Below are 15,339 nucleotides of genomic sequence, written 5' to 3'. Positions count from 1 at the left end.
TCCCTGGGAGAAAAGTTATGACCAACCTAGACAGAATATTCAAAAGCAGAGATGTTACTTTGTCAACAAAGGTCCATCTAGTCAAGGCTATGGTTTTTCCAGTAGTTATGTATGGATGTGAGAGTTGGACTGTAAAGAAAGCTGAGCACTGAAGAATTGATGCTTTTGAACTATGGTGTTGGAGAAGACTCTTGAGAGTCCCTTGGATTGAAAGGAGATCCAACCAGTCAATCCTAAAGGAAATCAGTCCTGAATATGCATTGGAAGGACTGATGTTGAAGCTGAAACTCCAATACTTTGGCCACCTGATGCGAAGAGCTGACTCATTGGAAAGATTGAAGGTGGGAGAAGGGGACGACAGAGGATGAGATGGTTGGATGGCATCACCGATTCAATGGACGTGAGTTTGAGTAAACTCCTTGAGTTGGTGATGGACAGGGAGGCCTGGTGTGCTGCGATTCATGGGGTCGCAAAGAATCAGACATGACTGAGCAACTGAACTGAACTGAACTGAATACATTGGAACAGTGTTTGATATATTGTAAGTACCATTTAACTCTTAGATATGTAATTATTATTATTTGGAAGACATTATTCACTCGAGTAAATATTCAGTAAAGAATTGATTTAAAAAAATAGCCAGAGTTTGATATAGAGCATGACGTGGGAGAAATTTTTCATTGTAGAAATATAAGTTGTAAATTGCTTAGATATCTAGAGTCTACACTGTTAATTGGAGGAGTCCATTAGCTTTGGAGTAACAAGTTTAAATGTTGTTTCTTTCACTTACTGTCTTTTCTTCACTTGCCTCAGTACCATCCTCTATAACATGGGGATAGTATTATCTACTTCACGATCATTATAAAACTGAAAGGTTCATTTAAATAAGACTCTGTGCATGTTTGCATATCATTGTATATGTGGTATGTGCTAAAATATTGTTGCTGTTATTCCATAGTCATTGTTAATACTGTTGTTATCATCTGGTCTGTCCAGATACACTGCATGAATTCTCTGTATACATTTATCCTTCGTAATCAGTCAATTGGATTTTTAAAAATATATCTCTGGTATCTCATGTTCTTGACTTTGACTGTACCCACTATCAGCATATAGTAGAGAAAATAATGAAAAGAAAGGAGAAGATAATTCCTCATTACTTCCATAAAATGATAATGCTGATTACCAAAAGTTTTACCTTATAATGGTCTCTATTGACTTTTCTTTAACATCTGCTCCTTAGTCCTAATACTGCTACTTTGGTTCCTGACTCAGTTTTCTTTTTAAACAAGTAGAAAAGGTGACATGCTGTTCAAAATCAAGAACTCAGAGTCAATCTACATAGTGTTTTCTAAAATCTAAGAGAGAGATATTTGTGTTTTGAATTTGAAATAGCATTCCTAGCAAGACCATGCTAATTCCACCACAAAGAGCAAAAAGTCGTTACAATGCCAGATTATGTTATTATCTAATTACTAAAAACCAAAACTGCTTTATTAACTAGGATTTAAACATTTAAAATTTTATGTTTCTCTGGTGGCTAAGATGGTAAAGAATCTGCTTGCATTGCGGGATACCTGGCTTCAGTCCCTGTGTTGGGAAGATCCCCTGGGTTGGGAAGATCCCCTGGAGAAGGGAATGGTACCCACTCCAGTATTTTTGCCTGGAAAATTCCATGGATAGAGGAGCCTGGCAGGCTCCTGGGGTCGCAAAGACTCAGACACTACTGAGCGACTTTCACTCATCTCAAACAATTTTTAAATCCCATTGGATTTACACTCCAAATAGTGTAAATTTGGAGATTTACACTAATATCCAGCCCTTTATTACATGCATTCCCTAGGTGATTGTGGGTATGATAACGGCTTGTGCTGCATGGCCTTGTCTCTTAGTTGTGAGTAGAAAGGAGTCTGAGACAAGGTTGAATTTTTGAGCAAATCAAAAACTTCACCAGGCAAAATGCTGGAAACCCATGAAGTAATAAAACACTAAGTTGAAGCAACTTATAATTTACCCTACAAAATTTTCTTTAGTTTCCCCAACTCTTCCACTGAAATTCCAACGTGGTCTTTGGTTTTTGGCTGAGACGTACACCTACACTCTCACAATTTGTAATAATGCTGTCTACATAGTCCATGTTGGATCACGATCTCTTTAAACAGTTAGCAAATCTTTCTTTGAGTTCTGCAGTACAATAGCCCTGGTGACATGCTGGCCTCTGAACTCAGGAGTCTCCTCTCTAACAGGGAAAGTGGTTATCATTCAAGAAATCACAAATCTAATGAGTATTAAAATGGAGCCATATTCTAGTCTTGACAAAAGTGGGGGGTCACATTTGTTAAGAAAAGCAGGTTTTCTCAAGAAAATGAAAAAATTTGTAATGAAGCCTCACTACTAAATAGCTCACCTTGGAGAGAATGCAACAGATTCTTATATTTAATTGCACACCTTGATGAGACATATTACAGTGAAACTCGTATGGATATGTGTAGATATGTAAATGTGGAGTTGCAATTTCTTTTTGAGGTGGGTTGGGGCATTAGGGGAAATTTAGGGCATCAAAATATTGAATAATTTATTCCTTCATCAGAAGACATACAGGAATTTCCCATTCTGTCAAAGAATGCATTTTCCTTTTGGATTGATCTGAACCCTGTAAAGAGATAGCGTGAAAAGTCTGATGATCTCTATGTACCTCTGAAGAGTGCCATCATGGTGTCAGCAAAAATATCTTTATGTTTTTATCCTCCAGTTTTATTGAGATATAATTGACATCTAGTGCTGTGTAAATTTAAGGTGTATAGCACAATGATTTTATATAAATACATCATAAAATGATTATTACAATAAGTTTAATGAATATTCATCATCTTGTATAGAAACAAAATTAAAGAAAGAGAAAAAAAAACTTTATGATGAGAGCTCTTAGGATTTACTGCCTTAATGTTCGTATATAACATACTGCTGTATCAATTATATTTATCATGTTGTACATTACATCTCTAGTACTTATTTATCTTGTAACTGAAAGTGATTGCCTTCATCTAGTTCACCTTTCCCCCACCTCCGCCTCTGGTAACCACAAATCTGCATAAATATCTTTAAAAGTTTTTTTTAAGGGAGTCAGAAAATCACCACACTATTTTTATTATCTGTATGAAATCTCAATATATAGTAAAATAAAATAGAACTAGACATAAACCAGATCTAATTTAGTCAAAGAACTAATTCAACTGTCTGATAGGATTTTACTAGTTCTTAACCCTTGTCACAATGCATTTGGAGAAACACGTCCAGAATCCATATATTGACTTCTTAATACCTTTCCCCACCATAATGGCTCTTTGGAGAAATAGCTGATTCCAAGAAGGAAACAAGGTAAGTGTAAGATGAGCTTGTAATAAAGTCTTTATGCTGTAAGGTAAGAAAGAACCAAAAAAAAAAAAAAGAGGAGGAGGAGGGAGGGATGGATAAAGGGAGGGACGAAGGAAAAAATACGTTCCCTGTGTTACAATGGAGAGCATAGAAATAGGTGAGAGACATTAAGCAGTACAAATTTCCAGTTGCAAAATAAATGATTCATGGGTATGAATGTACAGGCTGGGGAAGACAGTCAATAACTAATATCTTTGGGTAGTGACATATTGCAACTAGACTGATCCTTGTGATCATTTTGAAATGTATAGAAATATGAAAACAGTATGTTTTATACCAGGAACTAATATAATGTTGTAGGTCAATTATCCTTCACAAACAAAAATCTCATAGAAAAAGAGATTGGATTTGTGGTGACCAGAGCTGGGGGTCTAGTGGCCAGGAGTGGGGGAGGGCATTGGATAAAGGCAGTCAAAAGGTACAAACTTCCAGTTAGAAGGTACATGAGTAGTAGGGATATAATGTACAACATGATAAGTATAATTAACACTGGTGAAAGTTGAAAATATGAAGGTTGAATACTCATTACAAAAGTTGTTTCTACTGATATTTCTTTAATTTTGTATCTGTGTGAGGTGATTTATGTTCACTAAACTTATGGTGATAGTTATTTCACGATGTAGTTAAGTCAGAAATTATGCTTAAGTTTATGCTGTGCTATATATCAATTACATCTCAATAAAAGTAGAAGAAAAAATTTTTAAATAGCTAAAATTACTGCCAGTTCTTTTTACTGGAAGATACATTCAATATGCTTATTTTGTGCTACTATAATAAAATATATAACACAGAAAAAAGAAATACATGTGTTACAGGACATAAGATCCTGTTTGAAAGGGCTCCTACTGGCTAAATATGGGAAAATTTGAGCACCAGAATAATGAGAGTCACTAATTCTAATCCAGTGAAAAAAGGAATAGAATGTACAAGTACACCCAGATGATCAGTTGATGAATGAGTGAATGAATGCTAGAGAAGGGAGGTTCTCAGAGTAGAATACTGAGGATTGAGTTGTAAATGTGGAGGGACTGATGGGGTTGGAAAATTGGCCTTTGCGACCATTACAGTAAAGATCTGAAGAGGAAAGAATTTAAGTGGATACTAAGTCTAGAGGATCAGTATATTTGCATAGTCCTAAAGAGTTTCTCCCAGAATTGTTCTTACTTACAAGGGAAAAAATGGTAATTATTTGGTCAGGAAATCAGAGGACACCTTGGCTAGTGACCATGATTATTATCACCAGTGAGGAGCAGATGGATATTGAATGCCTCCCTAAGAGGACACAACATCGCCAGTGTAGTATTCTAACTGGAAATGCATACCCTGAGTCTGATCATGAGAAAATAGCAGACAAATCTAAAATGAGAAATGGTCTGTTGGAAAAAAGAAGACTCTAATCTAATTCTTTAAAAGTGTCAATGTCATAAGAACAAAGGAAAGCTAAGGAAATGTTCCATTCCCAGCCTTCCTAAAGAAGACTAATGAGGCTTAACAACTAAACGCTGTATCTAACCCTAGTCTGGATACTACTATACTGAAGAAGAAAATATTGTAAAGGACATTATTGTGTCACCAAAACTGAAAGAATGATGATTGATTAAACAAAATAACTTATCTGTTAATTGCTGAAGTTGATAATTGTACTGGGGTTCAGTAAGACAATACCCTATTCAGTGTAGGAATACACACTGGGACATTTAAGGGAAAGTGTCATAAGTATATTACTTACCCTCAAATATTTCAGAAAACACACACATGCAAAGATACTTAAATATATGCATATATGAATCTAATAAGCAAATGGGATAAAATTTTAGCAATATATGTAAAAGTATCTAGATTTTTTTACTATTCTCATTTTTGAATTTTTCATAGGTTTAAAATTATTTCCAAATGAGAAGCTAAAAATCTATTTATATCATGCTGCTGCTGCTGCTAAGTCGCTTCAGTTGTGTCCAACTCTGTGTGACTTCATAGACGGCAGCCCACCAGGCTCCCCCGTCCCTGGGATTCTCCAGGCAAGAACACTGGAGTGGGTTGCCATTTCCTTCTCCAGTGCATGAAAGTGAAAAATGAAAGTGAAGTCGCTCAGTCGTGTCTGACTCTTAGCGACCTCATGGACTGCAGCCTACCAGGCTCCTCCATCCATGGGATTTTCCAGGCAAGAATACTGGAGTGGGGTGCCATTGCCTTCTTCAATTATATCATAAAGTTGTTTTAAAAGTTAAAGTGCAAAAAATTATTTCAGTGATATTAAAGTTGAGACAGAAGTGAAGCTTCCTACATTAAATAATTCAAAATTTGAAAATAGCATGTAACATTCTTCTTAGGAAGGACTAAACTTTACTGCTTTAAAAATGTTATTTTTAATATTATGTAGACACATAATACTATTATATGTATTAATAGTATTGTGTATTTACATATTATCTAGAAAACACTGATTTGAGAATAGATGGATCAATAGTTTAATTGACATTTACTATTTTAAGGAAATTCATAAAGTAATTATAGTTTCTCTTGAAGAACTAGTAGTAAGATGATATTTTTAAAGACAATTTAAGAAACCAATAAAAGCTCCACTTTTATTTCAGTATTTATTTCACCTTTTCAAGTTATTTACTGTTGCCTCTAATGAATATAGTTAATATAACAGCTCTTATCTTAACCAAACACAGGGCTGATAGTTATAAAGATATTGAAAAAAGATATTTTTCTGCCATAGACACAAGATTCCCTTATCTGCTGTAACAAATACCTCTTCTGTCCATTGATATTAAGTTAATAAGTGAATGTTTCTCTTCCATAATTTACATAAGAAGATTTCAGTTGACTTAGCTAAATAACACACTGTACTGAACCAAAGATGAAAGTCTTAATGTTGTTCTTGCTTGAAGAATGTAAAAAATGATGAGCAATTCTAAAATATTTCCATTTAATTTTCAGCAGACATCTAAAGTGTTGTTAACAGTGAGATTCTTGAAACTGTATCAACAGTGGATGAGTGGATGAGTCCTTTAAATTTTAAGTTAGCCTACTTCCCCAAAATCATGTTTTAAAGGGCAGCCATCTGACTGTGTAATTGGTAAGCAAAATAATGGATTCATAACTTTGTATTATTTATTTCCAGTTGTCATCAATCTGAAGTCTGTTAACAAAAGCAATTAGCACACATTTGTAGTAACCAAAACCTTTTTATTTATGGAATTATATAACGAAAAGACCCTTAACACTGTACATACATAGTGAACTTTGTGCAAAATTGCTCATTGAGTTTAATTAGATTATCATAAATTAGAAATGGTTGAAGTTACTTAGTAACTGATTCCTTGAATATATCTTGAGACCAAATCTGCCTTGTATAGCTAAAATTTGAAGTTGCTTCTGTATAATCCAAAGAGTTAGATACTTCAATAAATAACTCAGGTATATAAATTGCTGTCTGCTTTGTTCTAAACAACTAGAGTCAGTATTTATAAATATTTGAATAATTGACAATCATTTTCAATTTTCTTCAGTACATTAGATCCTCATATCTTGTCATCTTATAATTGAGTGTTTGTGCTCTTTGAGAAGGCAATGGCACCCCACTCCAGTACTCTTGCCTGGAAAATCCCATGGATGGAGGAGCCTGGAAGGATGCAGTCCATGGGGTCGCTGAGGGTCAGACGTGACTGAGTGACTTCACTTTCACTTTTCACTTTCATGCACTGGAGAAAGAAATGGCAACCCACTCCAGTGTTCTTGCCTGGAGAATCCCAGGGATGGGGGAGCCTGGTGGGCTGCCGTCTATGGGGTTGCACAGAGTCGGACACGACTGAAGTGACTTGGCAGCAGCTCTTTGATCAACATCTACCCATTTTCTCTTCCTTCCACTTGTTGACAACTACCATTCTACTCTCTGTTTCTATGAGTTTGACAGTTTTTTTTTTTTTTTTTTAGATTCCAAATATAAGCAATACTGCTTTTCTGTTTGGCTTATCTCAATTAGCCTAATGTCTTACAGGCACAAATGGCAGGATTTCTTTCTTTTTTATGGCTGTATAATGTTTCATTACATATATGATGAAATATAATGTGATATATGGGCTTCCCTCATAGCTCAGTTGGTAAAGAATCTGCTTGCAATGCAGGAAACCCGGTTCAATTCCTGGGTTGGGAAGATCCCCTGGAGAAGGGATAGGCTACTCACTCCAGTATTCCTGGGCTTCCCTTGTAGCTCACCTGGTGAAGAATCCGCCTGCAGTGTGGGAGGTCTGAGTTTGATCCATGGGTTGGGAAGATCCCTTGGAGAAGAGAAAGGCTACTCACTCCAGTATTCTGGCCTGGAGAATTCCATGGACTGTGTAGCCCAGGGGGTCCCAAAGAATCGTACACGACTGACTTTCACTTCACTTCACTTCAGTGTGATATATGTATCATATTTTCTTTATCCATTCATCTGCCAATAAGCTTAGGTTGTTTCCATGTCATGGTTATTGTGAATAATGCTGCATTGATTATAGTGAAGGCATTTCTTTTTATATATTGATTTTATTTCCTTCATATATATATATCCAGAAATGGGATTGCTGTGTCCTATGGTAGTTCTTTTTTAATTTTTTGAAGACTCTCCATCCTGTCTGCACAGTGACCATACCAGTTTACATTTTCACCGACAGTGCACAAGGGTTCCCTTTTTCTGCACATCCTTGTCAATATTTGTTTCCTTGACTTTTTGATAACAACCATCCTAACAGGTGTGAGGTGATATCTCACTGTGGTTTTGACTTTTACTTCCCTGATGAGTAATGATTTTGAGCATCTTTCTGTGTACCTGTTAGCCATTTACTTACCATTTTTGAAAAATGTCTATTCAGGTCCTCTGCCTATTTTCAATCAGATTATTATTTTGTTTTGCTACTGAGTCGTATGAGTTCCTCAAAAGGGGTTCGACATCAACCCCTTATCAGATAAATAATTTGCAAATACTTTTTTTCTGTTCTTTAGATTGACTTTTCATTGTGTTGTTTCTTTTTCAGTGAAGAAGCTTTTAAGTGAGATGTAGTCCCACTTGCTGGTGTTTTATTTTGTTGCTTATGCTTTTGGTGTCACATCCAAAAAAAAAATCCCTGCAAGACAACATTAAGGAAATTGTCCCCTACATTTTCTTCTAGGAGTTTTATGGTTTCAGGTCTTACATAATTCTTTAACCTATATCACGTTAATTTTCCCCCCTTTAAAAAAGTTTACTTACTTTTGGCTGTCCTGGGTCTTCATTACTGTGCAAGGGCTTTCTTTAGTTGCAAAGAACAGGATTTACTCTATAGTTGCTGGGTGTGGGCTTCCCATTGCCATGGCTCCTCTTATTGTGGAACACAGGCTTAGTTGCCCAGAAACATGTGGAATCTTCCCAGACCAGATTCAAACTGGTATCCCCTGCATTGGTAGGCAGGTTCTTTATATCACATTAATTTTTTTTAAATGGTGTAAGATAGGGGTCCAGTTTTATTTTTTTGTATGTGAATACCCAGTTTTCCCAGTTTCATTGAAAAGACTGTCCTTTCTTCATTGTGTGTTCTTGCAACCTTTTCAAGATTAGTTGACCATATAATGTGTAAATTTAATGATAGTTCTGGGCTCTCTGTTCTGCTCCATTGGTCTATGTGTCTATTTTTATGCCATTACCATACCGTTTGGATTACTATGGCATTGTAGTATAGTTTGAAATCCACAATTATGATGTCTACAGTTTTGTTCTTTTTCAAGATTTCTTTGACTGTTTGGATCAATCTCCTCTGAGACCTGATCCTTTCTGTGTAGTTATTCTCCATTCTTTTTGCCCCCACTATGTTGCAGTAGGTCCTTAGCTGCTCCTTCCCAGAGTTATTTTTGTTTGTGGATAGCTATTTAAGTTTTTTCTTTTTCTTTTTTTGACAGGATTAAGGCTAATATAACCTACTCTGCCATCTCACTGAAGTCACTGCTGAGTAATGTTGTAAACACTAGATAGGTGCTAAAAGTCCCAAAGATAAATAGATATTATTTTATTACAGCACTTAATATAGTATAGTTATTACATGTAAAACATTGAGATGTATGTGTGTGTGTGTGTGTGAACCCGTTACACATACACAAACACACACACATGTCAATGTTTGATAGACTGACCTAAACGAACAGAAATGTCCTCTAATGGAGGATGTAGGCTTACCATGTCCGGACTAAGTCTGGGCTGTTTCCATAGGGCATTCTTCAGTGCTGAGGTTTGACTTAGGAGGATGCAGTTTAGGGGTGGCAGGTGAGGATGGGTATGACAAAGGCAGAAGGAAGCAGTTTTTTAAGGAACCATTTACATTGTTTCTCTGTTAACTGTATCCCCAAATCACACTTACATTTTGTATATTTTTCTAACTTCTGAATACTTTGTTTTCACTTTTTGGAGATAGAAAATAATGAGAAATTTCAAACTGAATTGGAATGTGAACCTTTGACCAAAAGTTTCCATCAGTGCATGAAAGTTTGCATGTTTCTGTTTCTGCTACTTATAAATTATATAGGCATAGAGAACATTAACTTATTCACAGGAAAGTCAGATCATTTACTTCCTGTTTGGATCACTCATTCATTCATTCGTTCAGTGTTTAGAAAGCAAAAGAATTGCAGTCAGCACGGTTAATCAGTTTCCTTGTCAATCTGTACTTGTGAGGAAAGTCAGTCAGTACGTTATTTTTCATCTTTTCTTATTTTTGACTTTGTTTATTCAAAAAATCTTTCCAGAGCGCCTACTATTTGTTGCTTGGAGTAGAGGACAGAAAGAGGAATAAGCTAAACTCTTTGTATATAAGAGTTCATTATCTGTGAATGCAACTTCCTGGCTCACTTTGTATCATAATACTAGAAGAACACTATGTGTTTCTTATAAATTTGGAAATCATCACCGTTTTTAATAGTTTATAATGTTACATGAGCAAAGCTGTGATATGTTGATGAAAATCTGTATTAACATACATGCTGCTGCTGCTGCTAAGTCGCTTCAGTTGACTTAGTGTTCGACTGAAGTGCGACCCCATAGACGGCAGCCCACCAGGCTCCCCTGTCCCTTGTTAAAACACAGATTGTCTACACCCAGAGTTTCTGCTTCAGTGTTCTGGGGTGAGATCTAAGACTGTGGTTCAAACAAGTTCCCAGATGCTGCTGGTGCTGCTGGTACCAGAAACGCTTTGATTTAAATCAGGGCCTCATAAACTAAAGGCATAAGCTAAATCTAGTCACCACTTGAGTTTATTTTTATAAATAAAGCTTTATTGAAACACAGCCACAACCACAGCAATTCTTGTGCTTCTCTGTCAGCGTTACATAACTGTGAGAGATTTGTGACCTGCCAAGTCCAAAATATTTACTATCTGACCTTTTACAGGAAAAAAACTGAAAATGCCAAACTCTGATTTAAAGGATCACTGTATTATTGTCTGGGATTCTAATTTGACACTATTCCTGTGGTTTTTAGTTGAACATTATCTTAATAAGCACAAATCCAAAGCAAGAATTATTTGCTTAAAGATTTTTTATGGTTCATCCTACAAACAGGTTCCAGAAAGTGTGGACTGAAGAGTAAAGTAGAAATTCCTTTCCACTCACCTAGAGTGTGACTATGCCAGTAAGAAAAAGAGAACAAACTGCAGTTAAAAGAGCAAATTAGTTTGGAGACTAGACCTAATTTTTATTCTAATTTTGGTTCCCATAGTGAATATGTGCATTTTATTTACTAACAAAATTTATTTTATTGTAAATTATGAAAGGAATATCATTTTAAATATAATATTAAATGTCATTTTTTCCTTATTTTTTCAGAACAATCAGTTTTTCAGTAGATCTTCCACTGGAACATAAATACAAATGTGAAAGCAATAAAATAACAAAAGATAAAAATGGCATCAATAGAATTGATCACTAAAAATTGAAAGAGATGTCAGACTGTCTCTCCAGTTCTCCCCAATGAACCTGATAGTAAATAGTATCAGAACTGTAAATGAGCCCAATATACACATGCCTATTTGAAGTATGCCTGCATGCTAAGTTGTTTCAGTCGTGCCTGACTCTTTGCGACCCTACAGACTGTAGACTGCCGGGCTCCTCGGTCCATTAGATTCTCCAGGCAAGAATACTGAAGTGGGTGCCATTTCCTTCTCCAGAGGATCTTCACGACCCAGGGATCGAACCCACGTCTCTTATGTCTTGAAGCATAACTCTTATTATTTTAGATGAAAATAAGACTAGACCTTTTTGCCCTGTTATGGACTGAATGGTGTCACCTCAAAATTCATATGTTGCAGCCTTAACCTCAAATATAATTGCACTTAGATACAGGGTTTTTAAGGAGATTAAGGTTAAATTAGATCATAAAAGTAGGCTCCTAATCTGACACAGCTGGTATCTTTACAAGTAGAGGAAGAGACACCAAAGATCTCTCTTTTCTTTGAGCTGATGGATATAGAAAAGGCCATGTGAGGACGCAGCAAGAAGACAGTTATCTATAAGCCAGTACGGAGGGTCTCACCAGAAACCAAGCTTGATGTACCTCAATCTTGGACTTCTCACCTTTAGAATTGTGTAAGAACAAATGTCTGTTCAAACTATCAGTCTGTAGTATTCTGTTATGTCATACTGAACAGACTAATACGTGCCCCTATCTCAAAAAGACCTCAGCAATAATTAAACATCATTGTTTTTATAAATATATTTGAACCATACATCTTGCAAAGGTATTTGAAAAGAAATTGCAAGTATTGTCAAGGAAAGGTACTAGAATTTCTATATCAAAATTGAGAAAAACATAGATGAGAAACTTTAGGAGGAGTAGAAGAAATAAGAAACTAAGAAAATGACAAAGATATCCTTCTTTCCTTAAGTGATGGGAATTAACTAAAGAATTAATTGTAATACAGTAAAATAGTATATTAATATTCTGTTGTTGCCATAACAAGTTACCACAAACTTAGCAGCTTAAAACAAAATTTATTATCTCACAGTTTGAAAGGTCAGAAGTCCAGTGTGGAATTCACTAGACTAAAATCAAGACATTGGGAAGCTGCATTCCTTACTGGAGACTCTGGGAAAGAATTTGCTTCCAAACTGATTACAGTTGTTGAGAATATTCAGTTCTACGTGGCCAGAGGACTGAAATTCTTTTCCTTGTTGACTAGCAATGGGGGCCATTCTCAGCTTCTAGAGACCGTATGAATGCCTTGTCTCACAGAGCATTCTTTACCGTGAATACCCTTCACTGTAAAAGCCAGGTCAGGTCCTTCTCACATTTTGATGTCTCTGACCTTTCTGTTTCATCTCTCCTGGTTCTTCTTTTCCGTTTTTTTTTTTTTTCCTTTGGCTTTTAAAATCTCAGAAGTGATTATCTTTGGGCTCACTCTGTCTTAAAGTCAGCTGATTAGTAACCTTAATTGCATCTGCAGCATTCCTTCACAGCAGAACCTAGAATAGTGAATGAATACCTGTAAGGTACATTTAGAGCTCTTAATACCAGTTTTTTTCTTTTGCCACCACTGCAACAATTAACTTCGGCACCATTACTCCTGTCATAGGAAGGTATTTAGAGAAAGCTCGTTTTCACATCACTCTTTCCTTTGCAGCCTCCTTGTCCTAGGACACAGGCAGAAGTCTTTGGGCATTTGGCCAGAGAGCAATCTAAAGTAAAAAATACTGTGCAGAACCTTCCTTTCTGCTGACAGATTTTAAGCCTTGCAACAGTCTCACACACACCTACCTTTTCTCCCCTAAGAATGAATTCTTCTCCAGAAAGATACTTGGATTCTCATCGAAATAGACTCCTGTTCTTCCTACCTGTTAGGACCTATAGGTTTGCTCAGATATGCCCAAGTCTTAGGATAAAGATAGATTAGGTTAAAACTGAAATTCTTGGTAGATCATGCTGCAGAAATGTACAGTGGAACCTCCATTTTCCTTAGGTTTGGGGTATAATTTGTTCAGACTCCCCAGGTTCATGGTCTGTGAGAATTCAAACCCTTCCCCATGGTTTTCACACACTCCCCTCCAGCATACTTCCTCATGATCCTGTTTCCTCTTTCTGTGCATGTGTGCGTGTGTGCGTGTGCGTGTGCGCATGTGCATGGGTGTGTGTGCGTGTGCGTGCTCAGCCACATCTGACTCTTTGTGACCCCATGGACTATAGCCTGCCAGGCTCCTCTGTCCATGGGATTTTCCAGGCAAGAAGAGCGGGTTGCCATTTCCTACTCCAGGGCATCTTCCCAGCTCAGGGATCCAACCAGCTACTCTTGATCCTCCTACATTGGCAGGCAGAATCTTTACCACTACACCACCTGGGGAGCCGCCTTTTTCTATGTTTGCATAAGTGTCAGTTAGGATTTGCTTTTAGCAGCAGTGTAGGAATGCAACAACAATGGCTCAAATAGGTGGTTATTTTTCTCAGTCTGGCTTTACAGTGTCCTCATGGCCCTGGGCTCTTTCCTTCTTTCTGTTCCTCCATGCTCAGTGCAGGGCTGGACTCTTACCCTCCTGGTTGCAAGATGGCTGTTTTACCATCATTTCTCTGAACACACTTCAAGCAGGAAAAAGGAAAATGAGGAGTCAGAGAGTCACCTTCATAAGGAGACCCAAATTCCCAGCTGTCATCCAGCTACATTTCAGTGGTGAGAATTGTGTACCTGGACACATTCATCTGAAGAAGAAAGAAAAAAAAAAGAAGCTCTGTTAATTAATTAAGAAAAACGAGGGTAGGAGTTATTGGACAGGTATTAGCAGTGGCTGCCACAATGAGTGTGTCCTGTGTGCTAAGTTGCTTCAGTTGTATCCGACTCTGTGCGACCCCATGGAATGTAGCCCGCCAGGCTCCTCTGTATATGGGAATTCTCCAGGCAAGAATATCGGAGTGGGTTGCTATGCCCCCCTCTTGGGGATCTTCCTAGATTAGGGGTTTCTAGACTGTAAACAAGCAACACTACTCATCTAGTGCCACATGTAGGATCTTCGATCCTGACCCAGGGATCGAACTTGTATCTCTTATATCTCCTGCACTGACAGGCAGGTTTTTGCTTTGTTTTGTTTTTACCACTAGCACCACTTGGGAAGCCCTTCTAAAGCAAACAGTCCTGCTACTCATCAATTCCTACCAAGGATCACTCCACAGCAAGTCTTTTCAGGAGTTTAAGGACTTTCCTGAAGAGCTGAGACGCTGGGAATGGTTCAGTTTCTCAAGTGTCTCGCAGGCTCCACCTGTTACTGCTTTTCGTTCCTCATTTCATATGAACTGGTCTGGCCATCAGTGCAGAATTCCTAAGACACATGTCTATGCCAGCCATTAATACAGTAATTTCCCACTCTGCTGCATACATGATGCTTTGATGGAAAAATACATATTGTAACAAGAAGAAAACTTTCATGCTCTACATTTATATTGTCAAAATAATTCTGTTTTCACCTTCACACAATTGCAATCTCCAGGAAGTCAATATCACAGCCCAGGTGGAGAGAAACTGCTGGGAGAAACCAGTGTTTCTAAACTGTTCTTCTAAACTTAAATAAATTGTTAAAATTCAGTAGGGTTGTAGCAGCATGATTGTACAGAGTCTGAAGCTATTTTATTAGGAGTTGGGAGACTGAGTCCTGCTTCTTTGCTGTGACTCTCAGAATGACTGCTCTAAGAGGCTGTAAGAGTCTTTTTTTTTTGTTTGATCCCCGTGTTCCCATCTGTAAAATGGAGCTGGTCAGAATGATCTTTAAGGTCCCAAAGTATTCTGAATTGTCAGGGGAAGCAAAAAGCTTGTCATCAGCCATTGTTTTAACAGAAAGGAGGAATATAAGAAAAGGAAGGTGGGAATGAAAGGAGAAAGCCACAGAGAAGAGGCAGGGAAGGGAGGAGAGCAAGGGGGG

The sequence above is a fragment of the Bos grunniens genome, chromosome 12 (assembly GCF_055505025.1).
Source record: "Bos grunniens cultivar Pamir isolate PY7600 chromosome 12, Bosgru_T2T1.0, whole genome shotgun sequence".
NCBI classification, from domain to species: Eukaryota; Metazoa; Chordata; class Mammalia; order Artiodactyla; family Bovidae; genus Bos; species Bos grunniens.
This window is presented reverse-complemented; position numbering follows the sequence as displayed.